Source organism: Cheilinus undulatus, linkage group 14 (genome assembly GCF_018320785.1).
Source record: "Cheilinus undulatus linkage group 14, ASM1832078v1, whole genome shotgun sequence".
NCBI classification, from domain to species: domain Eukaryota; kingdom Metazoa; phylum Chordata; class Actinopteri; order Labriformes; family Labridae; genus Cheilinus; species Cheilinus undulatus.
Window position 1 is genome coordinate 30,883,135 of NC_054878.1, and position 19,109 is coordinate 30,902,243.

The following is a 19,109-nucleotide window of genomic DNA, read 5'->3' on the forward strand; positions in this document are numbered from 1 at the left end:
ACCAAATAATATCCTCCACAGAAAACACCAACTAATCATCTAGTTGTCTGTTAACGAGACACCAAAACCCTGCGTTAGAAATGAAATTAAGATATACTGTCAGTTGTCCAGTGTAAGTCCACATAAAGTAATGATCTCAACTGTAACCTCCGTTAACTTGTGGTTCCTTTGGATTATTCATGTAGAAAAGAAAATTGCTCCGGTGTATAGTTCAGTGCCACCCTCCTCTTGTTGATTGCTCTTCCCTGTAGCTGAAGTAAGTTTACTGTGGCTGCTGCTGCGGATTTTAGCCAGGCAGCCCTGAGCTTGTACTCCCAGCTTTGGATAAGCAAAATGGGGCTCTTGTTCTCAGACCAAACATGCCATGCCTTTCTGCATGATGTGATACTCATGTAACAGTTATAATACACACAATGTTATTTTATTTTCTGTGATTTGCTAGACTTGGTACATTGACTTGATCTCAGATTGTAAAACAAGTGAATGTCTGCTGCTAACAAGCTAAGCTAACATCAGCAGAAGACTACAAACTAGCTGGGGTACTCTTTTTTCCATAGAACTACTTTGTTTTTCTTACTGGTTTAGATTTTCTCAATTTGTAACTCAAAAAGCCCCAAATCTAGTTCATACTGTGTTGGTATCCAAATTCTTACACAGTCTAAGTCTTTGACTCACAGGTTAGTCTGCAAGAGTGTAAGAAACTGAAGGAAAATTCAAGCAACACTAAAATCAGTTGCCATGCTACCTTTCTGTGACTATTTCTTTGTTCAATATGTTTCAGTTCCTCACAAAATGTCATGCTACATTTCTATCATTGTTGGAGTTTTATGGAGAGTAGCCACTCTCGTTAGAATAAATACTTTCCTCTCCCATAGAATCATAAAAAGCAGACTATTATAGATTTATATGTGAAGAAATGTACTGTGATTGGAGGAAACACATTAAGCACAATTGTGGTTCACGTCTTCTCTCTTAAATAACATTTATCTGAGGGTGTTCTTCCTGTTTTAAAATTAAATGTCCTGGTTATGTTGTTCCCAGTTGTTCAATATTTCCTTCATAGTTTCCTTTAACAGAAATAGCAGGCTGTAGGAGCTGGTTTCATTCATTCTGATGACTGAAGAGTCTAAACTTAAGGGACTGAGGGAGGTGTGGTCACTGGACTGCTTCTGGTGTTTACAATGGATGCTCTCCCAGCGCTGGAGGCTCAGGCTGCCCACATGCGTCTTGGTGGGCGGCTGATTTAGATGTAACAGGGGAAAACAGAGGAAGATAAAGATGTAATTCAGAGGTTTGCTGGAGGGTTTGGATTGTCCCGATTGGTTATGCAGACATACACACTTATATACACACAAATGGACGTGCACGACAGATACTTGAGGTGCACATGTGACCGCTGCGAGCTCAACTCCTCCATCTCCTCCACACACATTCATGTTATGTCAGCAGAGGAGACTGAGGGGAAGATGTTTGTTTTGGCCCGGTTCTGTGGCGCTGTAGCCCAGCGTGATGGTTGCTCCATCGTTCTCCTTATAGCTCATCTTATAGCTGCAAAAAACAAGAGAAAACACATTTACACTTTATACATGGGTAGGCGTGCACACAGTAACACTGTGACAGTTTTCAGGTATATGTCTGACATGATTGGCTGTCTTCTCAGAGAGTTTAGGTCCTTAATATATCCTTTAATATATATGAAGTTTTAACACAGCAACTTCAGCCCATAGACTTTTGTGTCTCCTCCATCAGCTGTACATCAGTGTGCAGCTGATGGAGGGGACAGGATTGAAGCTGCCATGTTAAGGTTGAAAAAGATAGTTGTAATCACTTCACAACATTGCCATCTGAACGTGGAACTAATATTTGAAAACGAAGGTGGAAACTGAAGCAAAAAGTTGTCATGTAAATGAGGCCTCATTGAGGAAACAAGTATACAGGGGTTTTATATGTTGGATTCAGAAACCTCAGATTAAAAGAAAATGTACTCCATGCATTTTAAATCCAAATAAAGCCTGTAATTTCTGTTAATATTTACATTCCTTTTGCATTAACACAGAATGATTTGAAAGGTATTGTTGGTTGTAAGTGTGAGATTTGAGAGTCCAAGACAGTCAGAGTCTATTACCCTTTAATGTCAAAGTGAAAACAGATTTCTGCAAAGTAATGTCAATTAAATTAAAAAAAAATGTATTGTAAAATTAGTGGTTGCGTAAATATTCACTTCCTACAAGTATGGCTGGGCGATATGGCAAAAATCAAAATCAGGATTAATTGAACTTTTTACCTAGATTATGATTAATGAACGATATTCCACCCCAACCTCCGACTCTGTTTGTTCTGTAAATATTTGTATAATTTTAAAACAAACAACCGAAAGGAACAGGCACAGATTACCAATTGATGGTTATTTATTGAAATATTTGAAATCAAAACACACATCAGCTGAATGAAAATGTTTTTTGTAAAAAGTCAAATTTTTCCAAGAAAAGTGGAAGAAATTGAAATAACTGACACGGCAGGGTTTACGTCGGTTAGAGGCTCTAAATGTCAGTTTCGATTATTTTTTGATTAATTTCCCAGCTCTACCTTCAAGTCAGTATTTAGTAGATGCACCTTTGGCTGCAATCACAGCACTGAGTCTCAGTCAGGCTTGCACATCTGGACACTGCAGTTTTGCTCCATTCCTATTTGCTACACTGCTCAAGCTCTGCTCAAGTTTTTTTGTGTTGTTGCCTTGCTGGAAAATAAATCTTCTCCCAATCCGTAGTTCTCTCGCATACTAAATAAGATTGTCTTACAGGATTTTGCTAAAAGTTCCCATTTTACCCTCTACCTTTACAAGCCTTTCAGGGCTGGCTACCTGGAAGCACCCCCACAGCATGATGCTGCCACCACTGTGCTTCACATTGGGGATGGTGTGTTTGTGGTGATGTGCAGTGTTTGAGGTTCGCTTGACTAATGGCCAAAAGCACCATTTTGGTCTCATCAGACTTAAGAACTTTCTTCCACTTGACCATGGAGTCTACAACAGGCCTTTTGGGAAACTCTAGTCCAGATTTAACAGTTTTCTTCAACATTGGCTCTCTACCACCCTTGATGCTTTGACTGGTGAAGAACCCAGGTTAACAGTTGTTGCATACAGAGTCTCTCCCATCTCAGCTGAGAGTAGCAATAGCTGTCTTGGTGGCCCCTCTCACTGGTCTCCTTGCACGCTCACTCAGTTTGTGAGGACGGCCTGATCTAGGCAGATTTACACATGAGCCATATTCCTTCCGTTTCTTGATGTTGGATTTAACTGAACTCAGTGGATGTTCAGTGCCTTTGAAGTTTTTAGTATCCATCCCCTGACTCATACTTTTCCTTCAACTTTACTCTAAGTTTCTTTGGGTGTTCTTTTGTGTTGATGGTGTAATGGTAACCAGGAATACTGATTGAGTCCTAAAACCTGTGAATGAATTAGAATTTTAGTATGGTCCCATCTGTTTTCAAGTCAGTGGGATTTTTAAAAGAGTTTTCAGATAGAAACCTTAAATAGAGTCTGTGATACTCACAAGCTTAAGAGAGTTTAACATTTTTTTCTACAATATGAAATACACCTCGAAGTGCCTGGAGCATATTCATGTCTTTTGGCTGCTAACAAGTGGTTAAGTAGAACTACAGAGTTTGTCTGGGATATTAAGAATCATCACACTGAAAATGTAAACTTATCTCCGAGTCCGCCTTTCACTTGGGTGTGTTTTTGTGCTTGAACTCTTACTCAAACTTTTTAGCAATTTCTTAGTCACAAGAAGAACTTGGTATTTCATAGAGAAAGTAAGAGTACAAAATAAAAGTTAGAATCTTCATTCCTGCCGCACTTTATTGTTAAGAAAGACCTAAGAACATTGTACTTGTATTTTTCACCTGAATGCACTGCCAGAATGGGCTGTGCATTTCTCTTAATACAATGAAATTTAATCAGGCGTCTATATCACAAGAAAATGTTCTAACCCTACCCTCTAATGCTTTTGTGCTCACATCAGAGGATTTGGGTTCTTATTGCCTCGTTATAAAGTAAATGACCCCACTTCTTGGGTATTTTATTTGGGGTTTAAACAAACCGAGGCCCAGGAGAAGGTGTTTTAAAAACGTCATTGACCCCGACGTGATCCGTAGTGTGTCTGATTTTATTGAGTGGAGAAGCAAGCAGAAAGGAATGAAGCGGCCCCTCTGAACGCTCCCAGCCTCGTAACACAAACCTGACTCTGCAGAAAGCTGCAATAACACAGCAGCTGGCACTCTCAGGAACACTGCTGCGAGAAAACACACGGCACGTGACCTCACCTGACCCGCCTCTGTGTGCGCGTCTAAATGTCAGTGTGCTGCTTTAACAGTGATTGTGTTCGGTTCAGTCGATGCCCATATAAGGCTGCGGGTTTTATTTGTGCGGCATAACGTCATCTCTGTCGAGCTCTTTTGTCTCGTCATACACCCAAACACTCATAACAAACATCACTTCAAGGCTAAGTAGTCTTAAGGAGATTTGTGGGAGTTTGGTGAAGCAGCTGGTTTAAAGTTCGGAGCAGGAAGAAAAGCAACATGGTGGGAGATTTTTTGGCGGGAACACAGTATTGCTATGGTGATTGCTGATTCAAGGGGTTGTGGTCGTTTGCTTTGCCAGCATGTTCAGTCAGCTGGTGTCTGCTCAACTTTTATCATCTGGTCCCTGCTGCCAACATGCACAGACATAAAAGCCAATAAAAAAAAAAACGTTAAATCACACCCTAATTTTGCTAGAAGCTTTACCCTCTCGGCTGTATGCGGTGTGGTCATTACAAATCTAGTTTAATTCCCAGCCAATGTGATCATTAGCCCTGAGGGGAGAGTCTGTAAGAAGTCTAATCAGATTAACATGAATCATGAATAAAAGGTGTTAAATTCCCTTTTAAGTTCCCACAGCTTTTCTGACATTCCCTCTGCTTTCTTTGCCCTCCGTTTCTCGTATATGTTGAACTCCTGGGCACACTTTTCCCTGTGTATGGTGGTAGTGTGCCATCTTTTCTTCATCTGTTTCAAACAGAGGACATTTTCCTCTTACTAAGGCTGGTGAATTCAAATGTTTTAAAAACTAAATTCCAGATTCAAAGTCATGTAAAACAATTAATCTTACACATCATATCCATTTAATCTATGCTCATTTAATGAGCAATTGAACACATAACTGAAATTCAGAAGAAAATCTGACCATGTTTGAAAATAAAACTTTAATTTCAAAAAAGCTTGCACTGCCTTTATTAATTTGGTGATAGCTTACATGATAGCTAGAAATGTGAACCATCCTATTGCACATATACCAGCTTTAAGCAACTTCCTAGCTAATGGTAATAGCTGAGGCGATGTGTTTGTTAGCTGTTGTTCTGTTTTGCTTAAAGCTGACACTGCCAGTTAAAAATGTAAAGCAATTCATCATGTAAAACTAGCAAACAGCAATGTTAGAGTCTAGCAACTTGCTAGCTCACAGCAATACTTTTAGTAGTCTAGGCTGTGTGAAATATTACATTATTTGTGGTCTAATGCTTTGTTCCTAGCTACGTAGTGTAAACAGGAGATTTAAGCCTTTCATATCGTTGCATACGTAGAAAAGAGTATCCTTATATTAGCTTCTAACGTCTTGAGATAATGGTTTTATTTTTGTTAGCCTAAGTTGCATGAAATATGACCTAATTTGTTGTCTAATGCTTTGTTAATAGCTAACTGAGAATACTTTAGAGATTTAAGCCTTAGGCTACCTAATGTAGCAAAACTAGAAAGTGGAAGCCCAGTATTCGCTTATTAGCAACATGCCAGCTTACAGTATAATCGTACCCTTGGTTGCATGAAATATCACTTTTTTTTTTCTAGTTGTGCCAAGATCAGTTTAAGCCTTTTCTGTTGTATTGTTTAAAACTAAATAACAGTCCTGCTGGTTATACAGTATGTCTAGTAGCATAGGTGGTGGCTTTGGATTTGGTAGTGTTAGCCGTTGTACTGCTTGCCTAAAGCTGACATGATGTTAGCTAAAAATATAAAGCTTTCTTAATGTATCATTTAAAATTAGTAACCAGTGGTATTAGTTTCTGGAAACTTAATAGTTCAATAGCAGTTGTATATTTTGTAGACTAGGTTTAATGAAATACTACATAATTTGTTGTCTAATGCTTTGTTTCTAGCTGACTTAGTGTAAGCGAAGATTCAAGCCTTTCCTACTGTAGCAAAACTAGAAAGTATTAGCCTAATACTAGCTTTTAGCAACATGTTGCTTACATTAATACAGTATCATTTGTTGCATGAATTGTCATGTTTTTTGTCTAATTGTTCCAAGGGAAATTCAAGCCTTTTCAGTTGTATTGTTTTCAACTAGCAAATTGTATAGCTTTCAAACTGTAGCCTGATATTTTCGGTAGCCTAAGAGGTGTGTTTGCTTGGTAATATTAGCTTTTGTATTATTTTGCTTAAAGTTGACATGGTTTTAGCTAGAAATGTAAAGCTTTCCTAATGTATCATCTAAAACTAGCAAACCGTAATATTCACCTCTAGGATTTTGCTAGCTAATTGTAATGTTGTTTTTAGCCTTGGGTCTATGAAATATCACATAATTTGTTGTCTGATGCTTTGTACCTTGCTTATATAGGCTAGTGTTAGCCAGAGATTTAAGGCTTTCCTATTTTATCAAAACTGGACATAATAGTTTTGGCTGTTGAATTGTTTTGCTCAGAGCTAGCATGATGTTAGTCAAAAATATAGCCCTTTGTACTGTATAATTTAAAACTAGCCAACAGTAATATTAGCTGAGAGCAACTCAGTAGCTTAGGGTAATATTCTTAGTTCTTAAAATCTTGTCTAATGCTGTCTAATGCTTAGCTCTAGGCCAACATGATGTTAGCTTGGTTGCTTAAATTCTAACATTAGCTGTTTAAAACAGTATGTTAGCTAAAATAATAAGCCTTTCTTATTTTATTTAAAACTACTTAAAAAGAAGTACAAGCTTCTGGCAACATCCTAGGAAATGGTAATTTTTCTAGCAGCCTCAGTGGCTCGTTTGATAACATCAGCTGTTGCACAATGTCCTTCCTAAGCCCAAGCCGTTCCTGTTGTTTGTTTGTTTTTTTACTTTTAAAACTAGCAAACATTGAAGTGTTAAGATTGTCTGTTGCGTAATGCCAACAAACATTTCAGTTTCTTGTTTTAACTTGAATACAAGATGCCTTTTTATTTTTCATTTTTTATTGTCTTCTGCGTTGCCAGTCAGTCTTGAAGCGGTGATTTGATTGCAACTGATGGAAACCCTATATGACTATCAACATGACAGAAAGAGTCCCACAAAAGAAAAATGGCTGCTATGGTCAGCATGCTCCATTTGCTCCTCCATGTCACCTCTGCAAACCTCTGCAAACCTCTGTAAACCTCTGCCTTTCATCTCATCCCTCTTCTTTGTTTTCCTTCTGTCTCCCTCCGTCCACCATTTCCGACCATGCAGACTGAGATAGCCTGGAGGTTATGGACCTGGAAGTTGACAGACTGGCTCATGTCCCTGACTATCAGAGGAAATTTGGTCATGGAGAGCAATCAAGTTATTCTGATACTATTGTTATATTTCCTCTGCAGCCAACTGAACTCCATAACTGCCAAGATTTTGTTTTTTTTTTTTTCTTATTTAAAGCGGCGAATCCCTCACGAATGTGCCCAGCCTAATCTGTGACTAATCCTATAAGCTGTTGGTGTCAATTAGTCTTCTTGCAGAAACAACAGATTCAGACTCAGAAAAAAATACTAATGACTCCAAAGATTACATAAAAGATCCTTGTAGAAAAATTAAGATTAATGTATCTTACAAAATAGTAATAAATGTTGTAAAAAAAAAAAAAAAAAAAGTCACTGTTTGTTATGGTTTAGATAATGCCCCCATAGTTCAAAAAATGTCGACAATGACTTTTTGTTTGCACATGGGATATAAATCTCTAACCTCTTACCAAAGCAGACTGTCTCATTCTTCACATGATGCCAGCTGTAATATTTGCTCATAAAGACCATTGAGTTGGATGTATTTTAAGGAGGCTGGTTATGAATTAATTCATTTAGAAAATAAGATGTATTGCTGACACTTAAACTGTGACAAATTATTTATGATGTGCTAATTTTGAAAGGACTATAATTTGTACTTGTAAGCTCTGCAGTTAAAAATATAGCTGAACCTTGGGGCAAGGGAAGAGAACCCTAAAGAAACTTCTTATTGCCTGTTTCAACAAAGAGATGTCTTGTCACTTACTTAAACTATTGGCTTTATGTCATTTTGCCTGTAGACCTAAAAACCCTCTACAAAGCCTTGTATTTCATCCAATACCCATGACTAATGTGAGTCAGTTTCCTTTTAGCCTTGGGTGGGAGGTGCAGTGTTTTGCAGTCATCACTTGTGTCAAAGTACCAGTCCTTTAGAAAAAGTCTGTTTTAATGAGAACAGTTAGAGATGAAAATGTTTAAACAGAAACTAAACTTTGATTCCCAGACGCTTTTGTTCCACTATCTCCAGACTGATTATATAAACATGACAACAGAGGGATGTACAGACTGATAACAGCAGTGACTTCAGTGTGACAGGAAGAGTTTAAACCACTCTCTGCGGGTTTGATTAACTCAGCGCTTACCTTTTAGGCATTTAACAGCCTCATCAGTTTTGTTTGCAAAAATCAAAATGTGACTCACCATCACTAACCCAAACATAGATAAACCACCGCAATGATGATACTAGAGATGTTTTTCTTTCTTGACTGGACCTTTATAGCTTCTTTTAAAAATAAAATCAATGGGAATGGTGAGGAAAATTTGTCATTTTACATTTGACTTTTTTTTTTAGCTTGATGTTAACATAAAATGGGAATTTAAATTAATGGGCTACCAGATTTAGCATTGCTTCACACTGATTTTAACCTTGACATTACTGAGTTTAATTTAATTTACATTAAAATGTTGTGTAATATAGATCTTTTCTGAAGTTAAAAGAAGTAGGGTTAGTTTTTTGCACCACACTTGTGTCACTGGACATTACTACTTTCTTCTTGTTTTGTTATTTAATTACATTAAATTTCCAGATGCATTACTGCCACTTTCTGGCAGTAGTACCCCATTACAGGCACCAGGTGCTGGTTAAAACTCGTAGAAAAATACATTTGAAATTGAGAAAATATCTTATAAATTCTTCAATTTTTTATCAATAAATGAGTTAAAGTATAGCTCAACCTGGACCAACTATGAGAGAATTTTTATCCAGTTTCATTACAAGAATGACAAACAGTATTGTGCAGAGCTTTTAGGCATGTTTGAGGCTGAAATAAGGTGATGCAGTGAGTAATCTACCTGAGAGCACCATTAGAAGGGAAGGATTGATAAAACCCCAGTCCTGCTCTGGATGTCCTTGCATATAACCAGGGGCATGGGAAAATAATCTTTTGAAAAATTAACAAAGGCCACACCTTTAGGGCAGAGTAAGTAGTGGATGTTGCCAAAGGGATCCAAAAACTGTTGGCGGACCCCGGTCATATTACCAAGTGTGAAAAGGCCAGGACAGAAGAGGTCCTGTCAACCTTGATCTTGGCTTGCCTTGGTTTGTCCCAATCTCCAGCCCTGTGTTGAAGCATGAGTGTCCTACATGCCTAAAACTTAAACACATGACTGTACATAAGGGAGGGGAACTTTCTTATGTACTGCAGATTGTTTTTATATTGTGGTTTTACCACTTTGCCTTTGCCTTAAAATTATAGCATTATGTTGGCCTTCCTACAATCACATTTTCCAAGAAACATCATATCTGATCAATTTCAGACAAGCAGCAATAACAAAAAAAATGGTTTTAAATATTATTTATTGTGTCTAGATGACAAAACAACTTTGTTTTGCAATTTTAAGGATCCAGAATTGTGTTTTTTTTTTAAGTAGTAACAAACTGACGCACTTGAGAATGTAGAGAGCTTGTCAACAGGGATAACATTAGTCCCTTTTTCATTGTCCATTCAAGACAGGAATTTTGCCACTTTGTTAAGTCATTATGTCACTGTACATGTTCAGAGATGTAAAGATAGGACAAATGGGTTCCACACTCAGTCCACATTGGGATAAATATGCATGTAACAGATGATACTAAGTCTTGACTGGCTGAATGGGACAATCACAGTTCTGAAACAATGTAAAGCAATGTAAAATCACACACTGGGACACCAGCTTTGTTTATTATGGATTATTTGGTCGTATTTTGTAATGCAGCAGTATATTCTGATAAGCAGGGCTGTTCACTTGTATGGATTTGTCTGTTTTGTCCTGGATTTTCAGACAGTCTCAAGATCTTTCCAATAATCAATGTCTGCTTCTGTTGAGTGTATTCATTCAATAGTGACACCTCATATCTGTCTGGCCTCTCTTATATCTCATTCGAGACCATCGGTCTCATCGTTAAGCACTTTGGGAGAGAGGGGGGCCTGTCTGATGATCATCGAGGGGTCTGTCCCTCTGTTCCCACTCATCAGAGCGACTCATGTCCCTGAAGCTGCTCCTGCCTCGGACATGTGAAGCTCTTTCCAGAGCCAGGGAATGTTCTCTGTTTGGCTTTAGGCTGTTTGTCTGCTTTACAAATGTAGGATAATAGGAGCATGCAGTCAAGTTAACATCCATGCAGTCACATGTTAACGCAAACACATGTACACACATGTACAAATAGATCATACAGAACATGCACAAGCGCTGTACACACAAACATCCCCCCCAGTGCTGTGGTTTTCTCTTGGCCTGATTTCCAAAATGAGCGACTGCTCCTTTGTTGGTTTGGAAACTGCAAAATAAGCAAAGATGAGAACTCACTGCCAACTTTGTCAGCTTTGTGTTGTTGTAAACTGTGGACACTACCGTTATTTTGTCACTCTGCTTGTGGCAACACTGTGTGTTTGGTGATCTAGTATTCATGTTTCCTTTTGTATGAAGAGTGTGTTGAATCAGAGGAGAGAGGGGGGCAGACTAATGCTTTCCAGTCTGTGGCTGGTTTTAGTTTTCTCCTGCGGTGGATGAAGACGGAGCAAGAGGAAGAGAGAAAGGGAGAATTAGTGTGTGTGTAGGGGCGGCCTCGGGGACGGGAACCAAAGGGAGAAATTCCCAGGGCATCTGAAGCTAGAATTATACTTGTGTAGGAAACATTTGAGTGTCACTGTGGATCCATACGGAGGAGGGTGTTCTGTGTAACTACAAATCTCAGAGGTTTGATAGGAGCCATTGAGCACTAATGTTAACTTTGTCAAAGAAAATGTTGATGTTTGTAGGCAAGATCCAGCAAAAAGAATTTTTTTTTCATTGTCTACAATGTCACCATGTTAGACTATGCAACCAAGGTCAGACTGGCAGCACTACCAGAATGGCTCCGGCCAGTCATCCAATGCTGTTGTTGTTGATGTTCATGCTTTCCACATAGGCTTGTGGAAGGGCAGGGGGATCCCAGAACATCCACAACACCAAATATTTGTAACAGCAAAAGGAACAAATTAATAATTGCTAATAAAGAGGAAAAAAATATATATAACTGTAAATCATGTGTGTTTCTTGACAATTCGTCCTAACTGAACAATAATTGTTAAGTGAGATTGGGCGTTAATGAAAGTAATGTGTATGAAAACTCCTTAAAATGTAGACTTGTGCAACATCATGTACTTAAACCACCTCCCCGGCCTCTTCAGCTGTTATTTTGGGGGTCATGGGCCACAAAAGTTTTGGAACCCCTTAGCTAAACGGTCAAATCTGGTTCTGTTTGCCACTTGTCATCTTTTTGTTGCCGTCAGTGTTGATGCTTTCATTTTTTTGCCAATTTTGTCATCATTTTCGTCATCTTTTTTTCTATCGTGGTCATCATCTTGATAGTTGTCTTCTTATTGTGTCGTCTTTGTCATTTTTGTCGTCAGTATCATTTTGTTGTGGTTGTTGTCATTTTAGTCCTCCATCTTTTTCTTTTTTCATCAGCATCAGTTTTGTCTTTTTCTTGTTCACTTGCGTCAACGTCGTCTTTTTTATCATCATCATCGTGCATACCCTCAAATTCTAGTAGTCACTATTTATGGTAAGTAATGACTTGTTGAACATGCTTTCTGTCTTAGTATTTAAGTAATTATCATACTGATTTGTGCTGTCTAGTGTAAGTAGCCGCTGCAAGGATACTTTGGCTTCAGTTATGTACATTGGCCAGAGATGGAGATGTGTTGTCCATATTTGTATAGTAAATGGATAAACTTGCATATGCTGCCTTATAGTTTATATTGTCTTACTGCTTTAACGCACTCGCGTAAACAACTCTAACACACTGCGTTTCCATATTTCCAATCAGAGCTGAATGAAGTTCTTGTGTCATTTCCTGAGACTGCTCTATGACTTTCTCTCTCTCTCTCTTACACACTCATGCGTACTCTCCCCCAGCCCCCTCCTCCTATTTTTTTTTTTTTTTTTGCCTCCTCCTTCCCTCCCCTTCCTACCTCTCTGTGATCGCTTGCTCACACAGCAGCGGGCTGTGTAGGTGGACACTACATGCCTGTCTCTCTCCTTCTCTCTCTCACACACACTCCCTCCGTTCCTCCCTCCCTCACCACCTCTCTCTCTCTCCTGCTGTCACATTCCTGTTGTCTAAAGCCGGGTTTAACTTTCCCTCTGCCTGAGAGTAGGAAGGAAGAGGAGAGAGCCCTCTGTGGATGAGGAGAAGAAAAGAGGAGGAAACTTTTCAGTCTCCCACTAAAAAGGGGAGAGAGACATACCTTTTTAAAGGGCCTATCCTTTAGGATGCTTTTGTCTTTCCCTTTTTTGGGCTCTCGGACCCACGGTGGAATATTCACGTGAGCGCTTGTTTTTACGGTGAAGCTAGATCCAGCTCTCCTGGCGGGACGGAGAGGAGGAGGAGGAGGAGGGGACAGTGTTTGACAAGCCAGACAGACGCACACAAACAGAGAGAAAGTTACAGCCTGGACCCCGGAGGATTTTCCACTCAGCGATGTGCATGTAAGTGTCATGTTGTCTTCTGCCTGAACACGCTGTTTTAAATCTCACAGCTGTAGTCGGGATACTTTTGCCTGTTGGTTTCACGTTCCTTTAAGAAGTGGGATGATTTCTCATGTTTTAGACCTTCAAACCTTAAAATGTCAGCATTTCTCACTTTAAAGACCTGTTTCAGGTCTTTAAATTGTCAAACTTTCAAATGTTTAGGCCCCTCTCAGTGGATTTTGCTGTGTTATAGGACTGTCTTACGCTTCAGCGTGATGGGAGTTTAAATGCAGTAGTAATGGCATTACTCTCAGGAATGTCATGCTGTTGTTGAGGAGTCATTAAGTGGATAAATCACTATGTGTTCAAGGATTCTTGTAAAACATGAGGAAACAAGTGCTCAGACACAGATTTTCCAGGTTGACTGTCTGGATGAGACTTCGACGAGCAGCGTTAGTTTTCACGTGTGTGCAGACGGAGTAACTGTGGAACAACATGACATCCCTTAGATACAGATGCACACACATGCAATAGTGAAATGAAGTTTCTCCTCCATTGATGTGAGTTTTTTCTGCCGGTAGAGAAGAGGATCTGCTGGCAGGAGTGCTGTGATGAACCACACGGTGCACAATACGGTAAAAGCAACAAGGGCAGCGAGTCGTCACACACTACAAATACTGGTGCTGACTCAGGGCAGTCAGAGGGGATGAGCTCACTGAGGGACTTTACTCCAAACTTTCCCAGCAGTCCTCTCATCAACAGATATAATGCTTTCTGGGGATGTCTCTTCATTTTATTTTTGTTAACCTGCTGATTCTTTTTATATAAAGTCAAACGTTGTTTTCTGAACATATATACCTGCAACAACGTACCTCTGGGGGGGCTGTCAGGCTTGTCAGGCTTCATTACTGCCACAGTGTAACAACTTCTAATTGATTGACTCGTGTTTTATGTTTGGAGTGGACTAAAATGACTTTTAAGGTTCATGTATGTGTTTATTTTAATACATGTGGTATTTATACTGACTGTATCTTGTCGTTGTTGATCATTGAGTCTGCTTGGCCATCGTCACTGACTTGATTGTGATCATCCAAATGCTGCTCTGACTGTTTTTTTGGTTCGTCCTGATATCTTTTAATAAGATTTGGTAGGTAGAGAAACTGAATTGCCCTTGTGAGACAAATAAAGTCATCTGAATCATAAAGTATTTCTGTCAAACTTTAATATGAATAAATGACTTCGAGATCTAAAGGAACATGATTACAGTCAGTTAACGTCAGCATTTAGCCAGGTTTTAAAACATTACTGTTTACAAGGATCTAACTACAGGCTTAAATAATTGTTTTATAATTCAAACTGTAACCACTGCTGAGTAGTTATATGCCTCTGCATGGTATTATGTTGGCAAGATTATAGCAAAAATCATGCTCCAATTCTAAATTAAGGAGAAAATGGGCGAGTAAGCTCCTTGAGGGCACCAACAGGGGGAAAAGAGGATTGGCACAACCCCTCTTGTGCTCTGGATGTCTTTTTATATTACCAAGGGCACGGAAAAGAATCTGTTGGAAAAAATAACAAAGTCCACACCTTTAAAAAGTGGAGAAAGCATAGCCGTGGGTAGTAGTTAGGGATTGGAATCAAGAACAAGTTCAAGTTGTTAACCGATGCCAAACGGTTCAATCCACTGACATCATTTACATTTAATCTTAACAATTCCCTCATCGATGCCTTACTTCTGTGTGCCTTGATAAACACGGTCTAATGAGAGGCAGTTAGTGCAAACAAGAACAGAGAAGTCAAGGACATAGACATGGCAGATGGTCACCAAAACAGGCTAAAGCGGTGGGAAGTGGCTTCATATCTCAAGAAATGACGGCAACAGCACGATGTCCAACTCTGTCAAAGAGTGATTTCATGCAGGACATGCATTTTTTTGCACAAGAGATATTAATTTTGATTTCAGTTTAATTTTTATACATCCAAAGACCTAGGGTCCAGAGACTAGTTTTATATTTACTTTAAGGTTTTATCTTTAAAGGAAATGAGAAGCACTATTGTATTCGATTCAGAGCTTGAAGATCGCAGAGAGCAGTTGGTATTTTTGCATGGATTAGCATGTTCTCCTACCAGATACTTGATGTTTAACATTTTTAGTGATCAAAACTGTGTATTATAGCCAGTAATTGAGGTCTGGTTGTCACTGACTCTATGTGAAGGTGGCTTGTTCAGTGTTCAGAGAAAAAGAATAAAATTTGAGTTATTAACAGTGAACGCCTGTATACTCTACTTTTCCAAAGAGAAAATATTTCATAGGAAGGAATCGATAAAGGAATTGATAAAGAATCAATAAACAGAATCGATAATGGCATCAGTATTGGTAAAATCTTATCAATTACCTTCCCTAGTGGAAGGGTCTCCATGAGCTCCTTGTCATGCTGTGGATGCCCCAAGGGCCTGAAAATCACCAGCAGTCTCTGGGTGTGTTATCAAGGGGGGAAAGGAGATGCCATCGAGCTTGACCTTGGCTGCTACACAACACGTCTGTTGACATGTTGAGATTGACTCTGGGAATTGAACCCCCTACCTCTACATATCAGCTCTGTGACTGACTGCCAACCAGTCCAGGGTGTACCCCACCTCTTGTCCAATAACAGCTAGGATTGGCTCTAGCCTCCCGTGACCTCAGATGGGATAAGCAGTGAAGATAGAAGGCAAATGGATATTTTTGAGGCAATGTTGATGCACTCCTCTTGCCAAAATATGACAACAAACACCGAAATATTTATCACACGTGACAAAACCTATGGATAAAATGAAACTTGTGTTTTTGAGATATTTAGTTCACAAGAATGACCTGGACGGATGCATGGACTACCTGAAAATAGGGCTCTGGCCTTGGCTATTCCTGCTAAATTAAAAGATGAATGGGAATATTTAGATTTAAATGATGCTGAATTCTTAACATGTTGGACATTTGATCTATTGCACAGGAGTAGCAGCTTTCCCTTTAACTCTGCATGCTTTCCCACAGAGGCAGCCTTCAGTCATAACCAGCAGCAGTTCATTCACAGCACCTAAACACACGTCATCTCTCACAAACAGCACTGAGAAACCCTAGGAGCTGCTTTCACCGGACAAAGCTGTAGTCAGTTCCTGAGCTCCCAAATGCTAAAATTGCATCAATGGTTACCAAATGTTGTTTCTTCCTGTCTTGTTTTATGCAGACATGAGGTCTTTCCTCCCTCTTTGCAGGAGTTTGTGAGCCTGTTAGCATGTGCATACATCCACACCTACAGTTTCTTCTCTAATTGACGCGCGGCTGTTCCCCCGTAGTGCCAGTTTGCAGCGCCGGCCCAGTCCCTCCCTAACCACAAGGGACTCTTTGTTTGTAATTTATGAATTAGTGTGTGGTTTGGGTTACGAGACAAGAGGAGGGCAGAGAAACAGGAACAGGAATCAAACTTAGCTTAGCACTGTTTGATTAACTCCATGTTAAGTTTTGTTTATTATTCCAGATTAAGCTTCTCTGGAGATATAAGCAGAGATTAAGATGACAAATGATTAATGAGGAAGATAAACAGTCATCTTTGTCTCTCTTTATTTCCTTTCTTTTCCCCACACACTGATTTGACTCCATGTTTGACAATCCCGTGATAATCTGTGTAAATCTGTGTCCGGCCATCAGATAAGGCTGGCTGTAAAAACAGAAAGCGAAGAAAGGCAGACCTTCTTTTTCTCTCTCCTTCCATCTTTGTAACTTTCATACCCCCTGCTTGGGCCACTTTTTCCGCCTTCCGTTGGCTTCCCTTTTTTTTTTCTCTTTTTCATCAAGTGGTTTTATTTACTTTGTCTAGTCTGAATGGAACCTGGCGCTGGACTAAGCTTTGGCCTGGTTCTCTCACAGAAAAGCAAAGCCTTCTTTCCTTTCCAACCCCCATCTTTTTTCTCTCTCTCCCCTTGATTTGATTTCTTATCCTTTTCTTCTCTGTTCTCTGTTTTTCAAACTCAGCATGCATTCCTAATGGCTTCAGCTCTCTTAGACATTTTACTTCCCTTCTTTCCTTCCTACTGCCCTTCCTTCCCTCCTTCCTTCCAGAACGAGACTCTCCCTAGGAAGAAATAAAAGTCATTTTGAAGTGAGCGAGGAGGGTAAATGGGTCTCCTGATAGCTATAGCAGATGTGGCTTCTCCCCAAAAAAGCTTCCTGGCATTCTTCAGCACCAACATGCAGCTGCTCGCAGGGGGTGCAGGAGCTCCCCCACATATCCCACCATTTTCTCAAAATTTAACACCATTTCTCTTTAGGGATGGAACTCTAATTTTATGGACATGAAACTGAAGTCATAGGATTCTGTCTTTCAAATTCTCTGACAATAAAATTGTAAATATATTGTCCTTATTTAATGCCTGTGCACCAGCTAAAACCAAGACCACTGATGTTCTGATGTTGTTTTTTTAGGGCTGAAATTGATACTGATTTTTCATAGTGCATGAGAGTGATAACTGATATTCATTTTGGCTGATAATTGTCTAAATTTAGCATCTACCCCTAATTCTAAGCAATTGGGAGGAGCAGGACTTTCCTAAAAGTTCTCAGAAGGTGATAGGACATATGCTCTGTCAGTCATATTCATGAAAGGCTAATCACAGCAACAAGTCAAAGTTTATGAACGGTGGAGCTTGTTGGTGGATAAAACTCATACTGAGGCTGGTAGGGAGCAGTGCAACACCATCGTCTTTGCCAACAAAAGCCTTCAGTGTTGCTTTTTACTGATTTTTTAATAAAGAAATGTGGCCCAGTCCCATAAAATGTTGCTATAATCTATCGGTCAGATCGGCTTTCAGAACTGGAACAACTGTTTCAGATTGTGGCTTTGTGAAATGGATTTGCCTGATGACAAACATGGAATCTGGCCAGCCCATCTGCTTTGCAAGGTTAATTTCCACAATCGGCGCATCTCTAGTTCTATTTCTTTATCAATTCTAGTAATTGATAATATCTTACCAAAGGATAATTTTGAAGCTTTTGTTCAAATTGAAAGATGAATTTGTAAAGTGTTTTGAGGTAACTTCAGTTATGAATTGGCTAAACAGACTGAGATTGATGGTTTAACGAGTCCTTAATCAAAAGGATATGTGTTTGGGACAACAAGTAATCTGTTTCTGACATTGTTGTACAGAAAGCAGCAAAGCGATGCTCAATTTTCTAAACTTTGTGTCCTATTACAACTGGCTCTAGGGTTTTAATGTGTGTAGGAATTTCTTTGGTTCTCATTCAGGCAAACAGGGTGTCAAATCCACCTCCCAGTGTATGTTATAAATATGCTTCCATGTCTTGAGCTTCACAGCTGTTTTATGTGCTGCATTATGTTAGTTGTGTGTCGCTCATCGTTCCCTTATATTTGCACACTTTCGTCTAGTCTGTTTTCTCCTCACCTGACATCTACACTGATACTAATCCAAGCTTCTCTTGCTTCCATCATGTTCATACATCTCTCTTCCTCACCTACGAAATCCACCAAGAGATGCCAATAGCCTTTTCTGGTATAAATAAAAAGTCCATGTTTGCACCAATTTTTCGGATATATTGCATGATATTATATTGTTACATTTCCTTTAACCTGGCATCTTCATGTCATTATTTCCCCTCCGCTCACACTGCCATGACTTGGCCTCTACAACAGCTGCCCCCAGTCCAAGATATTATACATCCTAATTCTCTGCTAACAAGCTGACTTTGTATGCCATCGTCTGTTTCCAAAAGTTAGAGCCCAACATTATGTTTCAGTCAATGTACAAGGAACTTTCCTTTCCTCTTGGTCCAAGTCTGTCTGCTTTCTGATATTTTTCCTGGAGGAGCAGTGTTTTATCACCCCTCTTATGTCTGTGTTATTGCCCTGCGTGACCCTGGATGGAGGGATTTAAAAGGCCTTACAGCTTTAGAGAGGCATTTATCTCCCAGTGAGGTTGTGGGGGTAAGTCCCCTGGATCCTGCTTGCTTTAAAAGGTCAGTAAGGTGAAAAAAAAGCAGAGGATCATGCACATGGGGCTCCAAGAGACATTGGACTTGTAAAGATACACAGTGAAAGCATCCTGAG

At 39.5% G+C, this 19,109-nt stretch overlaps 1 protein-coding gene across 2 annotated transcripts in view; it reads left to right on the forward strand.

Moving 5' to 3' along the window:
- The window catches only part of LOC121521960 (protein eva-1 homolog A), a 142,059-nt gene that overhangs the window by 81,646 nt on the left and 41,304 nt on the right, over nt 1-19,109 (forward strand). Inside the window, exon 1 of one of the 2 annotated variants that reach the window (XM_041806179.1) lies at nt 12,570-13,029. The exons of the other annotated variant lie outside the window; for it this stretch is intronic. The gene's annotated coding sequence lies outside the window, so the exon portion shown is untranslated. Of the gene's footprint in view, nt 1-12,569; nt 13,030-19,109 lie in introns of those variants that run through there. 2 annotated transcript variants of the gene reach the window in all.